Source organism: Quercus suber, unplaced genomic scaffold (assembly GCF_002906115.3).
Source record: "Quercus suber isolate HL8 unplaced genomic scaffold, Cork oak 2.0 scaffold_249, whole genome shotgun sequence".
NCBI classification, from domain to species: Eukaryota; Viridiplantae; Streptophyta; class Magnoliopsida; order Fagales; family Fagaceae; genus Quercus; species Quercus suber.
The window spans coordinates 955,222-973,701 of record NW_027069705.1 but is presented as its reverse complement, the minus strand read 5'-3'; positions in this window follow the sequence as shown (position 1 = coordinate 973,701).

The window sequence follows — 18,480 nt, the reverse complement described above, 5'->3', positions numbered from 1 at the left end:
CTGACAATAAACCACAAATATCCTCGACGATATTCCCATTTGAAGACAGCGTTGCACTCCCTTGCGAGATAGCGTTAATTACCAAAGCCGAATCTCCTTAAAAAATGACTCTGTGAAGTCCCAATTCAGCAGCAAATAGAATTGCCCTGCGACATGCTAGAGCTTCCAAATCAACAACCGAGGTGGACAGAGGAATTGGCATGGCAACAGCTCTGACTGCCTCACCACACCAGTTCTGAGCAATAACTCCAATCCCAGCTGAGTTTGTCGCCTTGAAGGCTGCTACATCAAAATTTATTTTGAACACGTCTGCGTCTGGAGGCCGCCAGTGAGGAAGAATACCAGATCAAGCTTCCTTTGGATTTTCTTCTTGAGCTGCCAGAAATTCCTGCAACATGTTGCCTGCCAAGGAGCAGATGTGTGACAAAGGTTAAACAGCACGCCCAAAGTGGATGGAATTCCATCTATTCCACAAGCTCCAAGCAGCAATCGCAAAGAATTCCTTTCGAAAATCATCTTGAACCTGCAGAAAATGGTTAAATAAATCACAGAAATTTAAGGGGAGAGGGACTGATACTTGTTGAGACCAATATATTGGGCTCCATACAACATCCAATTCTTTGCAGCTCCAGACCGTATGCAAGACATCCTCAGGAGCACCATTGCATAGCTCACAAGTGTCAGAGGTAGTAATTTGTCTTTGAAAGAGATTATTTTTGTTGGCAAGGCATTATTACAAGCCCTCCAAATGAGATGTTTAATCCTGTTAGGTACACGCAACTGCCATACCCCTTCCAAAATTGTTTTTGAGCGACCCCTGAAGAACTTCCTGCATTGTTGATTGAGGCCGAAGCAACCAAAAGCTTATACTGCTAGTTGAAAATTCACCAGATAGAGTATGAGCCCAAACCACTCGGTCAGGGGATTTCCTCAAGCTAAGAGGAATTCCCAGAATCATAGATGCTTTATGGGGGAGGAACATCTGCTTAAATCTCTTTGTTTTCTAGGTAATCATATCCGGATCAATTAATTCCCTCACCTTAGTCTCAGGCAGAACAGAGGGTAAGGGAGAAATAATAGCACTGCTAGTTCTCACAGGAAGCCATCTGTCCTCCTTTATTCGGATCAACTGTCCATCACCCACTCACCAAGCCATCCCTCTTCGAATAATATCTCTAGCACTAATTATGCTCTTCCAAGCATAAGACCCGATCACTGAATCTTTTGCCTCAAGAATAGAGCAATTGGGGAAAAATCTCACCTTAAAAACTCTATAGCACAATGAATCCGGATTATTGATCATTCTCCAAACTTGTTTAGCTGAAAGGGCTTCATTGAATTTTTCAATTTCTTTAAAACCCAACCCGCCCACTTCTTTAGCCTTGCAAAGCCTCTCCCATTTAGCTCAATGCACTTTCCTCGAGTTTCCATTATACCCCCACCAAAACTTGTGGATCAACACTTCTAATTCTTTAACTAGGCTTTTGGGAAGTTTAAAACAGTTCATGGTGTATGTTGGAATGGCTTGGATGACAAATTTGATAAGGACTTCCTTACTTGTTTGAGAAAGTAACTTCTCTTTCCATCCTTGCAGCTTCTTCCACACCCTCTCCTTTAAATAGATGAAGTTTTGTTTCTTTCCTTTGCCCACCAAAGCTGGTAATCCAAAGTATTTTTCATATTGACAAATTGTCGAGACACCTAGAAGCTGTTGGATTCGGGATTGGAGTGGTTGAGATGTATTTAAGCTAAAGAAAATACTGGACTTTTCCTTATTTATTTTTTGGTCTGAACCTCTCTCATAGATGGCCAAAATCTCTAGGATCTTTTGACATTCTACTTCTATTGCACGACAGACTAATACACTATCATCCGCAAAAAAATAGATAGGAAACCCGCGGACCATTTTTGCAAATAGCAACCCCACTAATCTCCCCATTCACCTCATCTTGTTGCAATAAAATTTGTAAACCCATTGCACACATCAAAAACAAGTATGGAGATAATGGATCACCTTGACGAAGACCCTTAGATGGCTTGATGTTACCTACTTGTTGACCATTAAGCAAAACAAAGTAAGAAACAGATCTCAAACATGACATAATTAGCCTTACCGTTCTCTCCTCAAGCCCAAGATGGCTCATTATTCTCTCTAGAAATTCCCATTCAACCCAATCATTTGCTCGTATCCAATTTAAGAGCCATATACCCCATCATTCCTTGTGTCTTCCTTTTGAGGTAGTGGAGAGTTTCAAATGCCACCAGGATGTTATTAGTAATAAGTCTTCCCGAAAGGAAATCGCTTTGTGAATCTGGAATAGAGTTGGTCAAAAACTTTTTCAATCAATTAGTTATCACTTTCGCAATTAATTTATAAATCACATTACACAAACTAATAGGCTTAAAATCCGAAACTTTATTTGGATTTTTAATTTTTGAAATGAGAGAGATAAAAGTGGAGTTAATGGAATCCGGAACAATACCTGAGTTTAAAGACCAAAGAACCACAGTAGTGACATCCTTTCCCACTATATGCTAGAATGATTTATAAAATACCGGAGACATACTATCAGGCCCTAGTGCAGTGAGCAGAGCCATTTGACTAAGAGCTTCATGGGCCTCAATAGCTAGGAAATCTCCACCCATGTTAGGATTAAGATCATCAATCATAGTATGTTGGATGCCACCTAAGATAGTGCCGAAACCTGATGGATTAGAACTAGTGAATATATATTGAAAATACCTCTCCACCACACAACTCATTTCAGTCTCATTCTCCGCCCAATAACCGGCTTCATCCTCTAGACCCAAAATCAGATTCTGACGATTCTGCAGTGAAAGTACTTAGTATTTTTATCTCCTTTTTTGAGCCCAAAATTTCTAGACCTTTGCTTCCACATATACTCCTCTTTAGATTGCAACTTTTGGACTTCCTCCCTTAGATGGTGTACCTGAGCTGGATCTGTTAGGTACCCGCCACCTTCCTCGGCTAACTTCAACTTTGCCAATTTCTTCTTATGTGTATTACAGACATGGCCAAATGAGTGTTTGTTCCAAGTTTTAAGATTTTCTTGACATGCAAAAATCTTCTTGTTAAACTCCTAAGCAGTCCCTACTTGTTGTCCCTTATCCCACAACTTGCGTATCACCTCCTCACAAGAATTATCCTTTAACCACATAGCCTTAAATTGGAAGGGTCGCCCATTTTTATAAAACTGTTTGAATTCGGAATTTGCACAAAGAAGTAGTGGCTTGTGATCGGAGTGGAAAGCATCTAGGTGATGAATACGGGCAGCAGGGAATCTTAACATCCAGTTAACTGAAGCCACACCTTTATCCAAAAGAATCCACACATTCTGATCACTGAGTCGTCTATTACACCATGTAAATGGAAAACCATTGAACCTTATGTCCTTCAATCTGTAATAATCTAGAGCCTCCCTAAACCCTTGCATTTGTCTCTCCGGTCTAGTCAACCACCCTTGTTTCTCATCTGCAAACAAAATCTTGTTAAAATCACCAATACACACCCAAGGAAGATTGAACTGGTTGTTAGGATTAATGCCCTTAAATCCTATTGTATGATGCTATGTATGACATTATGTATGACTTAATGTTGTGATTAATAAATTTGTTTTATTATTATCTAAAATAATGATAACATGAATATTTGGACATTATCATATAGTCCATAAGATGCATAGTATGTGATTTATGTGATTTAGTCACAGAAGATATAAGTCACAAGTTCTTTGTAAACTCAGAATTTTAGTTCGTAGTCGGTGATGAAATTTGACATTTCATCTGCGAAAACTATAACATATCAACTAAGATGATTTGCCTTGATCATGGAAGTAGAGACTTTTAGTTGATGTGTTAATATGTTTTAAGAGTTAAGACATATTGAATTGAACCATTGTGAGATTTATTATTTTCTTAACGATTGTCAAATGAATAATAAATCTCACGACTTCTATTTACATGAACTTTTAATCCTGAGAGAATAATGGATCTGATCATGAAGTGTAGGTTGTTTTGATATATCAGAAGTGAGATCTAAAGTCACGATCAAAATCTCAGTATGTTGGGTAGCCACATTTAATGTTGATGGAATATATATTCTCAAGATGAAATTTATAATCTCTTAACGGAGATATAAAATATTTACTTGAGATAAGTTTAATGGGTTTGGTTATTCAGAGTGTTAGGCCTAATCACTTTAGTAAGGAGTTACTAAAGTATATATTTATGAAATTGGATTTTATAAATATATGATGAATAACTTAAAGAATTAAACCGGGTATTCAAGGACTAAGATGTAGTAGTCTTCAAAGTGGCAGTCTATATTCATGACTTTGAATTATTACGAATATTTTATGAAGGGGTTGCATGTTTAATAAAGTCTTGGGATATAATTTATTAAATAGGCCTAGAGTGCAATTATATTTATATAGTGGTATTAAATATAATTAATAGTAAATTTGGACTTGTCAAGAGTTGACAGAAAAGCCCAAGGCCTATTGGAGTTAGTGTCTTATTGGTTTCTTTTGATCTCACTCCAAGCTACACACTAAAGCCCAATTGGAAAGGCCTAATAGGCCATCCAAATTAGATAATCAGTTAAATATAAAAGGAGAGACATACATAATTTTTTTTATTAGAGAAAAAAAAGAGACATCATTGTGAAATGATGTGTATGTGGGAGTGAAACCACTCCATTATTCTCTCTTGGAAATTGATTGAAAGACCACACTTTTTGGGCGTAAAGTGGAATTGGAGTGAAGACTAAAGTGTTTCCAAGTACATATAATCTTTTGTTTTTAATTTCACTACACTAAGGTACGCTATCTTATTTTTAAATTCTGAAATTGACATAGTGCATGTTAGCAATCATGAATGAAATAGATCCATGTTTGTTGCTTCTGCTGTGTGTTTTGTATGAGATACAAAACCAGATTTACCAACACTGGTGACTTAAAGTTTTAAGGAGTGACCAGGAGTTTTCCTGGTTGGTAGTTTCAAGGTCCCCATAAAAACTCGTAAACCACCAAGCATCATCAACTCCATGGTCAATAATAGCATCAATATGGTTATCAGAAAAAGACCGCACATCTACACTCATATCTGATGGCCAAAGCAAAGCTAAGCCTCCCCCTAAATTATGGCATGGAACAATGAAAAGATTAGAAAACTGGTTCTTCCTCCCCACTCTTTCCAAGACAACATTTTCAACCTTAGTTTCCATTAAAAAAACCAACTTGGGATCTTTGTTACGAATTAACTCAATGAGTTCATCCTCTGTCTGTGGGTTCCCAAGCCTATGATAGTTTTAGCTAAGGCAACTCATAAGGATTGGTGGTGCTAGACCCCAGCAACCAAATGAAAATTTTCTCTATCATACTAGCTAAAAAATTCTAAACACTATTTTTTACCTCCTGGTTGATCAATCATCTCAATAGCAGGGCACCCGTTGACGAACATAGGGGCTGCATTCATGGAAGGCTACCCAGCAACTCGGGCACGTTCCTTCCATTTTTTGGTGGAACCAGCGAAGTCCATGGGGATAGTGAAAGTGATCAGATTAGTGCAATCCTACAATGGAATAGAACTATACTTTGGAGCCTTTAAGTCTGTAAGTTTAGAATTAAATAAACTTGAATCAACTTTACCACTATCTTGCACCTGATCAATGATTGAAAGCCCATCCACTACCTCCTCCAATCAAATAGAATGATACACCATATTCCTGCTGGTATTCAGACCCCTAACAAAATCTCCCATGGCATCATGGGACACCTGTAGATCACCAGAGGTGAGGTTGGCTTGGAAGCCGCTGAATCACCCATTGAGTTTTCTACATCCATTGCAAAATCATTATCCTCTTTAGATTCATCTCTATTTAAACCCGAACCACTGTTACTAGATTGCATGTTCTGCGACCCCCTATAATTCTTATTTTTTCGCCACCATGGAGTCTGCGTGCGTGAAGCACCTAAAATCACAACCATCATCTTCCGAGTATATTGTGTTGGATCTGCCGTCAGCCACTCCTTATACTGTCGGTCATCTTTTTGCAAATTCTCCTTACCTCGAAGCCATTTTTTGCAGTCCCATTCACCATGAGTAAGACGACCACATCAATAACAGAAATTAGGTAGGCGTTTATACTTGATACCTACCCACCCCAGTTGTCTCCTTTTTGACTTGAGGTTGGAGCAACGTGGTAGGGGTTTTGATATATCTAGGGTAACTCTGACTCTTAAAAACTCACCCCCAGAATTGTCGTCCTCCAGATCAGCAATCTTCACCACCACACCGATCGATTTCCCAATCAACTCCCCCGTTTCACACGTCAAACTCTTCTCGGGTATGTTATGAAGTTGCAACCAGAAAGTAGCATGAGAATAATTCAGATAGGGAACCGATTCCACATCCTCAACTCGTTGGAATGCCATTAAGTTTTTATCGAAAGACCAAGGTTCATACTTAAGCACGCGATTAAGATCCAAGATGTCCTCAAATTCAAACAACAAAATATTTTCCCCCACATCTCTAATCTTTAATTCACCGATAGGCTTCCATAGAGGGTTGAAAGTTTGCGTAACAACATCCACGTTCACCACCCTCTTTGTAAAGAATCTACCAGCAAGCCTATGAATCACGTCAGCCTCTTGTAGTGGAACTTCTGCCCCTCCTTCCTCTTCTTCAGTGAGAAACGAGACCACAGATCATCCAAACCAGCCATGAGAGGATGCAAAACACCAACAGACCACACCACAGCAAACACCATCGTCCTATCAGACCGAACTAGAGGTTGAAGGGAATGAAACCTAGACTAGGCAAAGGACATAATTCTACAGACAACTAGGAAAGGTGTAACCCTAACCCTAGCAACGAGAGAAACATATGAACATATATTCGTATAATATTTTTTCAATTATCAATCTCAAATTAAAAAGGAAAAAAAAAAGACAAAAAAAGGGACATGGCTGTTACTGAAATGCTTATCCATCAGGGACGCCCACCATCCCTCTCATACATATTCACTCGCAGATATTACTCCCTCATGTATTAAGGCTTTGTTAACTGTCATGGTGACATGAATGCATAACTTAAAGTGTGCTTAATAGTTAATACTCTGCACTTAAAATACTCTTCTCTTTTTAAAAAAGAGTGTGGTTAATACTCAATTAAATAATAAGAAAAAATCACACACAATCACCCTTCTGTTATGAAACATTTTTTTAAGAAAATCACACACGGCCCGAATGGCGTAATTTTGTGTGTTTTCTTTATCTCTTGTGTTTTTCTTTTATGCTTCTGTTTCTCTATAATATTTTCTATTTCTTCTTTAATTTTGACAAAAACTTTGTGAACTTCATTTGTATTAAATATATAAGAATTTAGTAGTTCTATTTTTTTTATTAAAATTTTTGTTATTTGTTTTTAATTTTGAGGAACAGAGTGATATTTTTAGTAGAAAATGATCTGTAAGACTGTCACTTTCAGCAGCTTTGTCGTATGTGCGCGTGGTCTATTGTTGGCCATTTGTTTTTTTTTTTTTCTTGGTGTGATCCTTGAAATATTCACAGATGAATATTTCATTTCCTGCCTGGTGTGATTGGTGTAACTTACGCCATGTTGCATATATATAGATATATATATATATATATATCTCCAAAGCTAAGAGAAAATATAATTAAAATTTTAAATTAGAGTCTAATTTGCACATTGTGTCTTATTTAATTTAAATTTTTTTTGTATCAAGTGAATTATTAGGTGCAAAAATAAAAAATTCTAAATTCAATTAGATTCAAAATTAAATTTTAATTGGAGTTCAATTTTGCGCCATGTGTTCTATCTAATTTTTTAATTTTTGTGGTAAGTGAATTATTAGATGCAAAAGCTAAAAAGTCTAGATCTAATTAGATTCTATATATATATATATATTGTGGGAGGAGGAAGCTAAAAGATAGGGAATCATGAGGTGCAACTAGACCCAACTATTCATTAGATCAGGCCTAGCCCAGTTAGGACAATGAGGTCAAGTAAACTGGGGAGGACAATTCGTTCGAGGAGCCTAAGGAATGGATACTTCTTGAGAAATTGGAAACGAGCAACCAAAGCCATAAGGTTGATGGCCAAAGAGGGTTGTAGTAACGCATGAGTGAGAATAGGAGGAAACTTTCAAATAAAGCACCCATCACCTCTACATTTAGTGCACTATACTAACTCAGCTTGCCACATTAATGACAGAATGACCCCTAAACAGTGCCCCCATAGCTTGTAGCCTACTCTACCACCACCAGAAAGGTAGTGATGGGACAAGTATCTAAAGAAAGATCAGCAGCCCTCCAAGTGGCAGGCTGGGATGCCATTCAAACGGTTATAAATAAGAAGGAAGGTCCTCCTTTGGGGGGGTCGGAAAAAGTCTGGAGAGAGAAACAGGGAAAGAGAGAAAGAAAGTGATCATTGTAATACCGAGAAGTGTATTCCTAAAGAACACCTGCTCTTCGGCCCGTGTGAGGAAGGACTTAAATAAGAATTTCTCTTTTCTTGATATAATTCCTTATTTGTATTGTCATCTTTACTAATCTAGTTTCTTTAATTACCAACCTGTGGCTATAAGAGATCCAAGTGTTGACCTTAACCATCAACCTTTACAAATTAGTTGTATTGGGTCTCCACTCTAGCCCAGTCTCATCCGAGTTGGGCCTAGTTGATTGTTTTGCCCCCTATATGTGTGTGTGAGTGTGTGTGTAATTGTGATTGTTTTTAAATGTATTCATGTATATGCATGAGGTTACATACTAGTGTTTCCTAAATTATGACTCCAATGTACTAGTGTTTTTTTTATTAAAAAAAGCATTATAGTAGTAGGTAGCGTCAAAATTCTTAAAAATTGAAAACATATCAAATTTTGAGTGTGCAATTTGTAATTTAACCACTAGTGTACAAGTAAATTAATTAACATAATCATCTAACTTTCCATGGTATTCATATTTTAAATTAGGGAAAGCTCTGATATTTTTTGAGGATATTGTACCCATTATGGTTATAATAATTTATTATTATACCAACACGTGTTAATCTTCACCATTGTTTCATTAGTATAAATAAAACTTAAATTTAAATACTTGAAATCTATGATTCTGAATTCTGTTGATATTAATATAATTAATGGGTATGAGAAACCATAGAAAAAGCTTCAATACATTACTAAAATGGTTTGCTTCACGCGGTTAGTGAGGCATGTATTCTTTTACCATATCATACTCGGAGTTGATTTTGACCATCGAAACCATGCTCTGTGGAACATGGATATTCAAACCTGGATCACATTAATCAGCCATATTTGATATCACGTTACTAGTAATGTCACAGGCTTTAAAAAAAAATTCATTTTCAGGGTAATTTCAAAAAAGGATAAAATTGATAGACAGGCAAAGATACAAACCCTATATTTAGATGAGAGGAGAGGAAATAAGAGAAGAAGGGAATGAATTATGATTGGAATGTAAAAATGTTGAAAGAGGACTGAATTGAATGCAAGTGAAGTTAGAAGATTGAATTTAATTTTACGCTACATTTTTTTAGCTGTAAAATATTTTCAAATGTAAAATGTTTTACGTTGAAAACATTTTAAAGATTTTTAAAAATTTTATTTATTTATTTTAATTTTATAGTGTTTGGGTGTTTTTTTGAAGGCGTAAATACACTTTTAGTTCCTACATTTTGACCTATTTCTATTTTGGTTCCTACATTTTTATTTCACCACTTTTTGTTCTTAAACAAATTAACGCGTGTTATTTTCATCCTTTTTATTAGTCTACAGACGAAAATATCTGAGGTGGCTGACGGAGGAATTAAAATATTATTATAAATCCACTGTGGCACTTATCACCCATGCCACATAGGTTTCCCGCCCTTTTATTTCACACGTGACAATCACTACCACATAAATCCCCCAAATTTGGACCAAAAACCCTAAATTCCCAAAATTCAAGCTTGGACCTCCACCCATACAGCTGGTCCTCACCTCCCTAAACCACGATCAAAACAATGTTCGAAGCCCCAGACCAGAATGGAGGTAAGCTTTTCAACAAGTTCCAACATGAGGAGGAGAGCACCAATGAGGTGCTACTGTAATAAAAAACTTGTCCTAGTTGTGTCGTGGACAACAGACAATCATGGCAAAAGGTTCTATGGTTGTCCAAACTACAGGGTATGTCAATTTCAGTAAATTGTTTGAGTGGGTTTTAGTACATTAATCTTAGTATGTTGTTTCAATTTGTTGCTGTAATAGTTTATGGATTTTCATTTTTCACAGCATTATTTTCATTTCAGGTGGGGCGAAAGTGTAGGTTCTTCCAATGGCGTGATGATGAAATATGTGATCATGGTAAGGTGCTTATTCCATAGCAAAGGCAAGGATCATTACACTTGAGGCTGAGGTTGTAGATTGCAAGAAGAGAGAGAAGTTTTTAGTTGTGCCTGTGGCATTGTTAATGGTGATATGTGTAGTTTTGTGTTTGGTTAGGTAGGGGGTGGAAATTACTTGTGTGCTTAATTTTTGTAGGATTAGTTATTAGCAATGACACACCTGTTGCTTATTTTGTACTCTTTTTGTTGTGAAATAAATGAATACCTTTCTCCTTAAATGTGTGGATGTGTGGACTGGTAGTGTGATAGTGTGATGGTTTGATAAACATTTTTCTATGAATTGGAAAATATGAAATAGTAGGATGTTGTGTACTACTGTTGTGCTCCTGCTGCTGTTGTGCTATTGCTGTGTTTTTTGTTGGGGCACTAGTTGGGGCATTAGTTGTGTTATAAATAAGTACAACAACAACCAAGAACATGAGAATTGAATATTTAACTAAACTATGAATGAAGAAACAAAAAGCTTTAGAGAAATGTCTTTGTTGAACCATGTAACATAGTTCTAAGTCAAAGAAACAAAAAAAACTGGTATTAACAGATAACATATTCCAAGTCAAGCAGGTAACATATTTCGAAGTCAGGCACTAGTATACACATATAAAACAAGACAAAAGGAAATAACAAACTTAACATCTTAATTAACATACTGCCAATCTTAACCTAAACATCTTCACAGTTATCATTAACAAAGCAGGACAAAAGAAGTATGTTTAAATCCACAAAAGGACATTATTCAATTGCCAATCTTAACCCAAGCAACAGGGCATTGTTTAACTACAAAAGTGACTGGCTTGGCTATAATTATACAAAACACAAGCCATTCATCAAAAAACAGAAAAACACAAGCTATTCATTTCTTTGGACCATGCATTGATGACTGACTCCCAACAAACTTGATTGCCCCCATGTATCTGGATGAATTCTTGGAAGCATTTAGGGTCTTTGATGTGACCATCCTTTTCCTCAGTATTGGAGTTGGACTACTACCTAAGTTGAGTGGTGCAATTGGATTGGAGTTGGACTAATTTGCATAAACTTGAAAGAATGAGCTTCTGTTGGCCTGAATTAGATTGGATGATCCTGTGGGGGCCTGAGGTGATGCACTTGGGCTGGATTGGCTCATTCTAGTTTGGTGTGCAATTGGACTGGAGCTGTGCATGCTGGACTGGGGTGGTGGAAAAGATGTGAGTGAGCTATGCATGGTGTACTGGTATGGTGCACTTGGGCTGGATGAGCTGTGATTGTTAGTCTAGTATGGTGCAAATGGCCTGGAAGAGCTTGTCCATAACTAAGGTAGTGCACTTGGAGTGAAGCTGTGCATGGTGTACTAGTATGGTGCACTTGGACTGGATGAGCTATGCATGCTGGTCTGGTATGTTGCAAATGGACTAGAAGAGCTTGTCCATGGCTGAGGTGGTGCACTTGGACTGCAGCTGTGCATGCTGGATTGGAATGATGCAAATGGTGTGGCTGAGCTTAGTTGAGCTTGTCCTGTTGGCTAATTGATGTTGGAAGAATTTCTGGATCTGCTGGTCTATAAACAAGAAATCCACATTTCTTAACATGTAATATGTAAAAGCATCTACTTGACAAATATGTTAGAATGTTACCTTATTGGCTGCACTGGTTATGTTTGTGGGGCCTGGTAGTGAAGAGTTTTCTCCAATTTCACCCTTGCAACTTCTTTTATTATGTCCTAATTTACCATAGGCCCTACACTGCTTGGAGATACCGACTCTCTTACCTGTTGGTTCATTAGGCTCCCTTGCTCTTTTCTTCTTGGGCCTGCTAGGTGGTTTTCTTTTGATAAGAGGCTAAACAAGTTGGACACCACTGGGCCTCCACATATTCTGTCCATTGATAGGTGCAATTATTGGCTCATAATAGGCCTTGTATGTGGAGACATGGAATTACTTGTGCACATACTGCTTAGCATCTTGCCTGTTGAAGATTGTGCAGGTAATTGCATGGGCACGTGGTATGCCAGTTATATCCCACTTCCTGCAACTATAGTGTGATTTGGCCAAGTCCACAATGAAGCTTTGCAATCCATTTTTAACCTCAAACTATGTATGACCTGCTCAACAAGCAAGCCACTTACTGCATGCAATCTTTTCCTTATGCAACCTCTTAAGCACTTTAGGGCATATCTCTGATTGCATGTTCATGATCATTTGTCTGTTTTCTTGAAACTTGGTTATAAGAAATAACCTGATGGATTCTAGCTGTAATCACACATAAACAATGAATCAAATAATGTATCTAACTAACTGTGACTGAAAACACAAGATTCATACTATAGTAATTATAGGCTTAGATCTGAACTTCGGTATCCTACTGTTAAAACTGACACATCTTGTCCAGTATTGTATCAGTCAACCCATCCTCATTGAACATGTGTTTAGCCCATATGGTGGTTGAATAAGCTTGTAGCCAATTGTGTGCATCCTCATCAATTTCCTTTAGTTCATCCATCACCCTTTAAACTCAGCTTTATAAGTAGCTTTGGTTGATTTCCAAAACAAGTCTCTAATCAGAACACCAGGATGGTTCTTCTTGAAATTTTTGTAGAGGTGTCTGCAGTAGATCCTATGCTCATATTGTGGCCAATTGTCAATGAAAGTCTGCACCAACTCCTGTTAGTATAACAAGAAAATATGTGGTGTTGGTAACTCTATACATCCAATATGGTAATGCATATAGATTACAGTATGTGGTGTTAGTAACACTATACTACAATATGGTAATAAAGCTACATACCTTCTGCTGGTTTGATATAAATGTCCATCTTGTGTTCAGCAATAAGCAAATTTATGAACAAAGTCCATGAGTCTTTAGTTTCAGCCTCTACTATAGCATATGCAAGTGGGAAGTACTCTTCATTAGGATCTCTAACAACTACTGTAATTAATTTCCCACCTGACTTGGTCTTCAAATGGCAGGCATCCAAACCAATGATTGGCTTGCATCTAGCCAGAAACCCTTTCTTGCAACCCTCCAGGCATATGTACAACCTCTCAAAATAAGGAACCCCACAAACCATGTCCATCTCAGTAGCCAAATCACCTTCATTGAAGGTATGTACCTTTAAAAGTATGATATTGCCAGGGTTAGCCTTCCTCAACTTCTCACAATACTCCCAAAACTGATTGTACTGTTGTGTGTAAGCCCCATCAACATATTCTCTTGCCTTCTCCCTAGCCCTACTGGCTTTTCTTGCACTTATATTTAGTGTAAACTTCTCATGTATAGCATCTTGGATGTTTCTTAGTTTCATGTTAGGTTGTCTTTTCACCTTCTTCATCAACTTCTTTCCAATGTATAAAGAAGTGCACCTTGGATTCTTATAACTCCTGGAGCATGTGTGATCCAAATTCAATGTTCTTAGTTGGTAGTTCTTCTCCCTTGGCACCTTTGTTAGATAGGCTACAAACTTATAGTTTTTCTGGCAAACTGCTTTTATCCTCTGCAAATCATTTTTTTGCAAATTTGATCCCCCAGCCACCATGAATTGCATACTCAGTTATACCTTCTTTGAATTGCTAAGGTGTTGTGAACAACATATCTTTCTTAAATATGATATGTTCAGCCTTAGCAACTGGCTTAAACACTGGGAATGTCCTCTTTTGCTCAGGTTTCTATCCCCTTCCCTTTCCCAAAAGTGTTTTCAGTTCATCATCAGAGTTATCATTACTATCATCCCCAATCTCATCATCAGATGATGATTCCAAAAGACTGTGCAACTCCTCACTCTTATAATCAAAGTTTATTACAATAGCACCCATTTGTATTGGTTCAAAACATCCTCATCATCATCATTACCATCCCAATTGTCATTGATGTCCTCAACAAACTCCCTTTCATCAGGATTCACAATATTTTCATCCTCTAGGCCATTTCCCCCCATTATCACCTTCTCTACTGTCATTGCTATCAGCTACAGCCTTGTCCTCAAATGGGTGCTGAGTCACATGTTCCTTGCTATCCTAGAATACATCTCTGCAGCATCAACCTCAACAACATCATCATCTTCAACCCCTTCAATAATAGGTGTTTTACCTTCTCTCCTAGAGTAGGCTTGTTCAGCATCTAGTTCAATGGGATCTTTATTATCATTGTTATGATCTTCATCACTAACATACATATCATTACTACCATTAAAGCTGTAAAATCCATCCTCATCATTGTCAGCATCTTCACTACCATCATCATTATTGCCATCATCATCATAATAACATAAAAGGTTTTGCTCCACTGCCAATGGCTACATATCTTCCCCAATATCCTCACCTTTACCCACTAGTATAGGATCATCCACTGGGTGTTTTACAAACACATGAATCTCTTCATGACCCATTGTTGACACCTGGCCTTGATTGGAGCGAGAAACTGTCGTCGTCGGGCCTTTGTTCGACCACCTACCGTGGCGACGCTCTTGTGCACGTGAGGCCTGTTGGAGGCCCCTCTCGATTGGTTGGTACGCTTGTTGTGGTTCACATGGAGTGTCGGGTGCTCTCTCTCTCGGTGGAGGAAGGTATTTATCTACCTTTGGCAGTGTGGCAGGAATCTTGGCCAAATTTTAAGGGATTACCAAAGGTAGGTGAAGTCATCACCAATCATTGGGTTTTTCTAAGATGTGATTGGTCACTTATTTTTAGTTGATTTTATTACCGATCCTAGGCTAAGAAAAAAGGTCTTTTTTCCTAATCTAATGTGGAAGGTAAAAAATCTTGATTCTTGAGTTCGAAAGTTTGGTTACGTGTGGGGAAGGTGTTAAGCACCCCACAACGCCTGTCCAAGGATAGTCATTTGTTTTGATAAAATCTTAATTTTTGGAGATTGGCTGTAAAAACATGATTTTGACATTGGATTTCGGGGCTTCGCATGCATGGGGGGTTTTGAGGTTTGGCTTTTGAATGGGTGGTTTCCCAATCTATGCTTTCCTAAGGCATTCAGGCAAAGTACCAAATGTCCACGGTGAAAATCCAGTGACATGTCACCTTACTTTCACGACAGAAATTAGGCATCGCTTTGCCTTAGGTAACATGGACTGTGACAATCACACCGGAAGGGGTGAGCAAGAATATATATATACATACATCATACATAATGCAAGCACACAGAGTAGGAAAGTAAATGCTTACATCCCTAGAGTATGACCCAAAATATAGATGCAGGAAAATAAACAGGGGTTACCATATTCTAGAGATAAGGACGAATGATGCATGACATGATATACCTAATACAACCCGTCTAAGAGAGAAAGGAGGGAGGAAGGAAGGAGGTTTTAAAGAGTACATAACCAAACTACTGAACATTGCTGCTTGGCTTATATTGACATGCTTGCATCCTAGCCCTTGTTGCTTGCACCTAGTAGACCGTGCCCCAGCTCCATGCGTCATCACTCCATTTGTGTCATGCAAAGGCAAGAACAAGAATCCACTAAACAAGCAATGGAAAGAAAGAGATGCGTAGGGCATGTAAAAGAGGAATAAAGCAAATAAGTATGATAAACATGGCAAGCAAAGAAACAAGAAAGCAAGCAAACAAGCGAGAAGGCAAACAAGGCAAAAGGCAAACAAAAGGTGGTGTCATAAATGTAGGTTTGTATCGAATGTCCATAATTTCATTGTATTGAAGCATGGACGACACACTAGCAAGCAAGACTCATGCATGAACATGTAAGCAAGCATGCAAAGATGCATAGAAAGCCAATGGGGGGCACAAACAAGCAAGGTAAGCATAACATCACATGGAGCGGAAAAGGGGAAAGGTATGCACAAAGCAACTGGCATCATGGTAATGCATCCCAAATGATTACATCTAAACAAGGCCTCACGGGCATTAGGTGTGACCACACAACCACAAACCCACTAAGGGCGTCAAGCGTGGCAAAGCCTAGAACTAGAGAGGCTAACACAAGCATAATGCATAGAAACAAGCAAGCATTGACATGCAAATAGGGGTGATCCAAACCCTTTTATGTGGGCCTTGGTGTATGGATGATGGCAAAGACAATAGGCTCTAGATTGGGTTCTAACCATTAGGCCAAAACACAAGAAAATGCGATAAAAAGGAACAAAAGGGCTACAATAGCACATGGCATGACAAACAAGGTCTAGTCCTAAGCACATAAACAAGGTGTGAAGCACGTAAGTACATAGAAGATAGCATAAAGCATGTAGAGAACATCGATCTAAGCATGTAAACAAACCAATCTACACATATAAGCATGGAAATATGCATGTAGGCATGTAAAAGTACATCTAAGCACGTGGATGTAATCATAAAAGCATGGAAGAACACGAATCCAAGCATACAAGCATGTGAAGGCATAGGCATAGGCATAGGAGCATAGAAAATGCGTACAAACATGTTGATCTAAGCAAGGCATAGCCGAAGACATGATATCAAGCCTGTGAGCATGTAGACCCAAACATCAACACATAAGAAAGAAGGATCTAAACATGGCATAAAACATAAAGCATGAGAAAAGGAAACTAGCACATGAACAAACATGGAAGCATATGGAAACAAGCAAAAAAAAAAAAAAAAAAAAATGCTAAAACAAGAAAAAGCAAGAATCATGCTAGATAAAACAGTAAATCATATTATTAAGGTAAAAAGAGCAAGATAAATGCTAAAAAAAATTTAGAAAGTTAGGAGTGTGGATAGTAGCTAAAAAGCTACATCCACACCCCTAAACCCCAAATCCAAGGTGTAGGACCAAAGAAAAGAAGATTGGGTATAAGAACAATACTTTATATTTTTGGTGAAGAGAAGAATCAAGGGGCTTTGATGTGTTTTTTGTGTTTCAAAGAGAGGAGAAAAGCTTAGAATTCTTCCAGGCAGAGATCAAGGACCTAGGGAATTTCCTTTTATTTTTTACTTTTTATTTTTTTATTTTTATTTTTGGTTTGAAGGGTGCCTGGGGCCTTTTATAGCCCTAGCACGATTTACGAGGCGAGGGCCCTTCAAGGGCCGCCCCCCTCAAAAGGTCTTGGAACGGTTGATCTTGGCACCCTTGGAAAGATATTGACTTCCTATTTCTAAAAAGGTATGGAACTTGAAAATCCAACGGTCGGATCAAAAGTTATGGTTCCCGGAAGTTAGCGGTGCATCGACGATGCGTTAACCCGGTTTTTGTGATATCTCGGCCGTTCTAACTACGATTTTGATCTATGAATAGTTATTGAACTGAGAATTTGATAATCTTCACAATGATGTTAGTTTCAACCTGTTCTGACAGACCAAAATTAGGGTTTCTAGGGCTTGCCAGGAGTCAACTTAGGGTTAACTTGGTCAAACTTGGTCAAAGTTGCCAAAAATCTTTGAAAAGCTCGGGTTTGGTGTAGAATTATGAAAAATGTTATTTTGTGAGAGTTTTGACCTAGTTTGACCTTCGGTTAACCCTAAGTTTTCCAAGGGCATTTTGGTCATTTTAGCTAAAAAATGCACTTTTGGTGCTCCAGTGTCCAAATGGGTTGCATCATGTCATTCTGGATGTTCTCACGGCCCCATGGAGAGAAAATGATATTTTTGAATTTTTTGGGGTCCGCCATGCAAATTGAGGGTGGACAAAATATGGTATCAACACCTATCACTAAATTTGTCATAAACATGGCATCATGATCATCAACTACCAAATGGAAATTAGCTCTCTCTTGATCCTTACCAAGCATTTTATACCAAAGCCTACTCATAGAGGTATATCCAAAGTCCTTGCATATACCCTCAATCTTTGTCTTGGACCACCTATCAGGGTTACAATTTTCCACTACATCCACTTACCTTCCACATATTTTCGAGGGTTATTAATAAAATACCCACCATGATGCATAAACAAACTAAATAGGTCATCCATGCTGCATGCAAAACACATATAAACCATTTAAATAATACTAACTACATTCCAAGACAGCGCTCATTAGTTAACAAAATAACACACATTATATAACATTATTTAACAAATCAGCACTCATCATTCCACAGGCCATCTCAGCTATTTTGAATTATAAAAATATTAGAAATGCATAT